This window comes from Asparagus officinalis, chromosome 4, assembly GCF_001876935.1.
Source record: "Asparagus officinalis chromosome 4, Aspof.V1, whole genome shotgun sequence".
In the NCBI taxonomy this organism is placed as follows: domain Eukaryota; kingdom Viridiplantae; phylum Streptophyta; class Magnoliopsida; order Asparagales; family Asparagaceae; genus Asparagus; species Asparagus officinalis.
This window is the reverse complement of record NC_033797.1, coordinates 28,163,305-28,171,030: the sequence shown is the minus strand read 5'-3', so window position 1 is coordinate 28,171,030 and position 7,726 is coordinate 28,163,305. Positions and strand designations below refer to the sequence as shown.

Here is a 7,726-nt window from a genome sequence, read left to right as displayed (position 1 = left end):
AATGCACTGGTACAAAACGACGTAATCCAGACGGAAAATTCCGTCTGGAATAATTAAAATTCCGTCCAGAAAACCTATTCCAGACGGAATTCCGTCTGGAATACGAGTCTAGTTTGTTTCCGTCTAGAATACGTTATTCTAGACGGAAATTCCGTCTAGAATGAATTCTAGACGGATTTTAGTAGACGGAAAAAAATACCGTCTATAATACATTACAGACGGAAATTTTCCGTCTGGGATAACTATCCCAGACGGAATATGTTTCCGTCTGAAATTACTATCCCAGACGGAAATTTTCCGTCTGGGATACCTATCCCAGACGGAAAATTTCCGTCTGTAATGTATTATAGACGGTATTTTTTTCCGTCTACTAAAATCCGTCTAGAATTCATTCTAGACGGAATTTCCGTCTAGAATAACGTATTCTAGACGGAAACAAACTAGACTCGTATTCCAGACGGAATTCCGTCTGGAATAGGTTTTCTGGACGGAATTTTAATTATTCCAGACGGAATTTTCCGTCTGGATTACGTCGTTTTGTACCAGTGGTCTGCATACATACGTCTTTACAACGCAGACGGTTTTTCCGTCTGGGATACAAAAAATCTGTCTGGGATATTCTGTGCTGTTTCCAGCTTACAAACCTGTAAATCCAGCTTAAAAATCTGTAAATCCACTCAAATAACCCTGTAAATTCAGCTTACAAATTAAGAAACCACACCAACATGATAACAACTTAAATAAATCACACAACACCAACATGATACCAATTAACCACTTAAATAAACCACACAAAACAACTTAAATAAATATTCTCAACAAAGTAACACATGTTTTTTCATAAATAAATCACACACCAACATTATACCAACCTCATATATACTTTGTTTTTTCACACAACAAAGCTATACACAATGTCAACTTATAAATCTGCCACACAACTGAATCAACTCACTATTTGTTTTGCTCAACACAAAGAAAATTGATGCTTTAAAAATACAATGACGATGACAAACCATTTTCTCCAGAGAAGCTCAAAGAAACACATGCACCTGCCAGATAAAAAAGAGTGGCATTATTTTAAGAAAGATATATGTCCTAAATTTAGAAGTATGCTTAGAAATAACTAAACGATGCAATAACTAAACATTGAGGCCAAATTTTGCGTATAATAAGTAGGATTCACAAATACAGTTGTTACTAGTATATTTTTTTAAAAAGAAGGTTTTTAAGCACAATTAAGTCTACTAAATATTGACTTTTTAGCGAAACAAGTAATCAAAAGGATAGTTGAAATTAAGAACCCCCCCCCCCCAAACCCCAAACCAAAAGAAAAAACCGTAGATGTTATAAATTGCACTGGATCTCTATTCGCTGCACTTCCACATATCTCACCTGCACTTCCACATATCCCAGGACCAGAAGCAACTGTAGCACTAGAATATACCAACATCATGGGCAATGTGCAGTAAGAATTATAATTAAGGCTAGCTCTTAACAAGAATTAACGCTCATAATTAACAAACTTTGTTTATGTTTTAATAGCATGAACAGGACTTATGTAGCATGAATGGAACTATCTAGCTTCATAATCATGCGTTTGATTTGATCATTAATCGTATCAGACTATCAGGTTACTTATGGACATCCAGGACATGGATATTCTATATCCAACATCAATTTAGATATAAAGCAGCAATTTATCCCGCAATGTCACACTGTCATTGCTGTGAAAAAGGTTCAAAGAAAAAATAATGAAAGCATTTGTTTTAAAAAAATAACTATACAAACTAACAATAATGAACCAAAATTTGCGTTATACTAACAAGAACATGAGTAAAAGAAGCGTTGCATCCTCAAAACAACTACTTCCTAGTCATCCATCTTTGTTATGAGCTTGCTTTCCTTAATTAAACTTTTCACTAGATAACTAACAACAATATGTGCAAGTATATTCATGACCACAAACACAAGCAAGCCCCCACCAAATTCATGCTATAAAGTTAATCATGTCTATAAAGTTAATTTGGCTACTCATATGCCTATGGACACATCAAACCAAATTCTCATGCCTATAAAGTTAATTTGATGAATAACAAGAGTGATTAGCATCACATCCCATGAGACGGGCCATAGATTCCATACAGCTCAAAAGCCAAAAGGATATTATATATGCACCAAAGTTCGTTGCCGGTGGATCTGCTACGCAATTTTGGCACACACTATTAGTTATTTTCTTAGTAATAACAAGACTACAGCCCATGCGCTAGAAAACCTGGACATGTTCATGCTTGACATCCGACACACGACGAAAAATCCATTATACAGAAGATTCTAAAAAATATATAGGGAAATAGTATCTTTATCTAATGGTATTGTCTCCTTGCCTTCTCATCGACAACTTTGTAGATTTGATATAGTAGAAAAATACTTAAAATGCGTATTAGAGCAATTAAGATTCAAGCTCTATGTATATTAAATATATTTTAAGAAAAAAAGATGTATCATTCCTTAAAATAGCTCATATTTTAAGGAATGAGGAGCATGTTAAAATGTAAATTAATTACTTCCAATCTTATTGTACCTTCGGATTTTATGTAGAGAACATCAACTTTAGAGGTTTTGTATGATGGAAAGAACTTCTAACATTACTGTGAAAAACATCAAACAAGCAGTCATGCGATCAAATACAAACTCTTGAACTCTATAACAAATTGAAGGGCAAGAATGAGCATGCATTACGACTGCAACGCTTAGGTAGTATTTGGATATCATGATGCTTTTAGTGTTTCAATGTGTTTTTTGCCAAAAACAAAACATATATGTTTGAAAACCATGGGTTGTTATGTTAGGCTATAATATCAAAAAACAAAAAAACACAAACACTATTTTAAAACACCAGGAAAGTATCTACAATCCAGTAGCCAGAGGTCCACCCGGCGAACATATCAAAACGCAAAACAACATACGCTTATTGTACACGGAGAACAACAGGTATGGGCTGCCAAAATTTTTAAGAAATGAAATCATACAAAGTATACAAAGTTGGATGTATGCACTATTATATTCCTAACCCGTCCGAGAAGGACAGATCCAATAATTACAAATTTTTATACCAATTCATTTCTATTATAATATAAAGATGAACGATCAATTTCGAGTAGGAAAATTTACCTCTTACCCAAATTTGACTCGTTCATCTAATATTATAACCTCAAAGAATTGGCTGTAATTATTGGACGGGAGTCTAGGGTTAACGTTATATTTTTTACCTAAATTGGATATATAACACATTATTATATAATATTGCGTTATATATCACTCTATTTTTTTAAAACCTTTTCTTCCAAACTCACATTTTCAAATCACAAGCCTATATAATCATATTTGTACAATTAATCAAATCACAAACTGTATGATAAACATGAGAGCCTTGTGGGCTTAACTAGCTAAACAAGATAACAGAAATAGAAGTTGCCAATGAGGAGGAGGTATCATATATAAATTCAAACTTAATTCACTGCTATAGAAGTTGCCAATTAGGGGCTCTAAGTTCATCGGCCTCGTCATGGTAGAAACTCCAAGTAAACAAAAATAAATGTCCAAGCTTTTTCTAGCTAAATATTTCCAAATGATAAACCAACAATGGTGGTAATCTCTACGCGTATACATACAAACATGCATGTCATTTTTATCCGTAAATCTTTCTTTTCCCTTATGTATTATTTCTTACAGATCCAGAAACAAATAGTGGCATCAAAACTAAAACTTTTTTAATAGTAGATTGAAAAACAAATACTTACAAATGAAGGAAAGGGAAAACTAAGGCTGCATGTTTAACGCACAGAACAAAAAGTTACGAAGCTAACAAAATTGTGGAAATAAATAAGGAAAAAGGTAGGGGGAAAAGAGATTGACATAAACGAAAAAAGAAACAAAACACAAGCAACCAAAAGGACAACTAAATATCAAAGGACAGATTACCTTTTATTATAGTATATCAGTCTCTAGTTATAGTATTAGTCATAATTTTAAGTAGAGCACATTTTTTTATGTAAGGGGCAGGGGAATTCATCCCGAAGCTAGTTGTTTAGGGGACGGAACCCAAAACTTAATTTATAAACCTACAAACCTCTTAATTTGCCAATGTCGAACTCAAGAGACCTTTAATATATCTGGCGCACTAATAGCTTCATAAATTCAATTGTCCATAATATATCTGGCTACACTAACTGACAATTTTGATCGAACTTACTAATTAATGAACAAATAGATAAAGCAGCTCCATTTTATGACAAATCGGCAATATATAGCATGGGACCTGGATTTAACAACAATTTAGCCTATTCTGGAAACATTAAATCATCCCATATATCACTATGTATAGCACAATCGAGTAAGCATGCTCGCAAAATAATGCAAAATAAATGAAGTCGTAAAACAAACCAGTAAGCGTGCTCGCAAGCTTTCACACCGGCAGCCTCGTGAATCAAGATCCTCTCCAAGCAAATTGCACAGACACAGTACCCCTCAGCCTGAGTCAGCCATCCCCTCACTAAGCACAAAAGATACCAAAATCCCCAATAAGCACAGAATCAAATCAAGATCCTAAAGAAATACAGGCAGACCCTAAAGAAATCCAAAATAAGAACAAAAGATACCAAAATCAACGAAACCTAGAAATCAGGCAGACCCTAAAGAAATCGCATAGAATCAAATCAAGATCAAGGATCGCTTACCTCAATTAGGGCAATCGCCGGCAAGGGCTCCATGAGCGGAGGTGGCAAACGGCGGGAGTAGGAAGAGGAAGAGCTTGACGTGGTGGGAGAGGACTGAGGAGGCGGCGGGAGTGTGAGAGGAAGACGACGACGATGTGTAAACGAGGGTCGAATGAGGACTGAGGAGGCGGCGGGAGTGGGAGAGGACGACGAGGTGTAAACGATCGGCTGCAGACGGCGTCGAGGACGGCACGAACGAAGAAGAAGAAGAAGAAGAATTTTTGATTTGGAGGATACGGATTTTAGGGTTCTGATGAATATAAAGTGAGAGACTCTCCTAGACGGAAATAAAATTCATCCTAGACGGAAATTTCCGTCTAGGATGAACAGACTATTTAAAAAAAATAAATGAATACCTAATTCCGTCTAGAATACTATTCTAGACGGAAATTTCCGTCTAGAATAATATATCCTAGACGGAATACCAGAGACGGAATGTTTCGGTCTAGGATATAGTATCCTAGACGGAATTTTTTCCGTCTAGGATATTCCGTCTAGGATAGTTGAATTTCTACTAGTGATGGAGGGTTCCTTCTGACTGAAGACTCGGTATATATTCAAACTCAAATACTCCCTTTGCTAGTTACCATGTATTTTTCCTTTTTTTTTTCTTTCAGAATGTTGTAGTGACGTAATAGCTTGTATATATGAACTTCTCCAGAGGCAAACATCTTGTAGATGACCATAAATTTCTTGAGAAGGCCCAGGCTCTGAAAGTAGATAAGCAGTGTCACTTTTTGCTAGTCTTTACTAGTTAAGAATAGTGTGCTGTCTGGGAGGAACTCACTGTACTTGCTTTACAATTTTAAAGTTGGTTTTCTTTTTAAAAAGTTGAAATAAGGAGGAATGTTGTGATTTCCTCTAAAGCAATGGCTTCTGAGTTCTGAGCTTGCTACTGTTCGTATGACTTCCATTGATGCTGGCTGAACTAGTTACTGACTGCAGAATGTATCCATCTTGCAATAACTTTATCTGAAGATGCGAAGTATCAAAAGATTAGGATGATCAAGATGTGACTTGTATTTAATCCTTCAAGCGCTCGTGTCAGTTGTTTGGGAACTTTAATGCAGTGAACTAGTTTAAGCAGATTCCATTAACATGTTGCCTTTTGAATTATTGCTGATCATTAATGCAGTATTTTTCACCGCAAATTCTTTGGGTACACAAGCAAAAAAAAGATGATAACGAACCAGCGCACTTTCGTTGTCGACGTTGCTATTACAGTAATATAACAACAAACATGAGGATTTTGTCATCCTCTCATAAAACTCAATATTCTAAAATCCCCATCTCCAAGACGCATCAAAATCAACATCAATAGCCCAATCTCTCTAGTGTCTAGATTGACTCGGATGGCTGTTGAGTTTAGGAATAAAGAGTGAACGCAACCAAGGTAAATGTAGTTTTATGTTGTGATTTAGGTAGTATTTTCATTTAGTTCCATATGTGAGTAAACTGTTAACAAATACTTCAGATCATTACCAGCAACATATTGTTAGCCAAAGAAACTCAATAGTGACGAATCAGATATCTGTAGAAATGAGCTGGTTCAATAATCCAACACACCGTCGGAGTGAATTATTTTTGCTAAGAATCGTGAAAAGTTCACTTGTATCAGGACAATCCTTCACGAAAAAACCACAGGAGCACAGAAACTAGTACCAGGGTTCCAATCAATAGACTACAGAGCGGTCGACTCCTCCAACAGCTCACCCTCTGGGATGCGTGTCCAGTGGTGCTACTGTCCAGTGTGCTCTCTTCACTCCATCCCTCCATGAAGCTGCTGCTGCTGTTTTCATCGCCATTGATGTTTTCAGCGTTCTTGCCACAGATTTCACATTGCCTGCATTAAAGACGATATGCTAAAATGCTACATTTTTTCACGTACTCTTCTGCTCATTAGAATTCAAAGGGTTAAAGTAAAACCCACACGATCAAAATCCACAACCACAACTGTAGAGTTTTGGGCACAAGGAGTTTGATATGGTATAACAGCAACTCGAGTTTGGATTTTGTTGGCCACGAATTCTTAAAGCGGATTTAAAAATGAAAAGATACTGCTTCCAAGAGTATTTCTACTTAATTAAGACAAGTTTAGTTGGGCATGGTTTATAAAGTTTCAAGTGTTTTTCTGCAAAACGCCTAAATTCTAGGGTTATGGGGCAGTGTCAACATTCAGAAAATTCAATTTTAAATTCATGATCGGTGAGATTTGAACTTCGGTTGCTCTAATACAATCTTGAAATCCCTCTAACTTAGTCTCTGTACCACACCTCAATTACAAACTCAGTCCTTTTTTAACATTCAATAGGATTTGAGTGTTAACTTTTCATTTATGACCATATTACCCTCATAGACATTGCAATAGAAGTCTTTGTACTTTATTAAAAGGATATTTTCTTTTAGACTTCATATGCAGGAGAGAAGATTAAAAAATATCTATAGAAGTTACTCCTATATGAGAAAATGGTGGTTTAATTCAAAACCTACTAGATCTTTTCCCCAAATACTAAGATGAAAACATCTTTACATCATTTTCAAACTGAGTCCTCCCCAAAGCCAATTTATTTAGTTTTCAATTTGATTCCCTAAGTTAATCAATTTGTTCAGGATTGTAAAATCCCAATTGCGACACAAATGCAAAGCAATATTTCTCAGAAGCATTTTAATGATGTTTAAAGGAAATAGAAAAGCGCATGATTCAACTTGAAATCATATAATTGCATTTTGATATTGGACTTAATTCCTTGCATACACTGACAAGTGGTAATAGATTATACCGATCGAAAACATAAAGGCTAAATGACAATTAAATACCTTAAGGCTAAACAGCAGAAATTCAATATAAAAGAAGAAAAGATCTAATCTTGTTAGAATATCGTAGTTCTCTTTGAAGTTTAATCACTAATCTACTCTACTATCAAAAGTGCATGTACATAGACACAGTC

The 7,726-nt window shown here is 35.5% G+C and overlaps 1 long non-coding RNA gene across 1 annotated transcript; it reads right to left on the bottom strand.

Moving 5' to 3' along the window:
* On the bottom strand, positions 966–5,086 carry LOC109837058. Its single transcript, XR_002246166.1, has 3 exons — positions 4,740–5,086; positions 4,447–4,555; positions 966–1,052 (listed from the first exon to the last, which is right to left on the bottom strand). It is a non-coding gene; the product is annotated as an uncharacterized LOC109837058 (long non-coding RNA).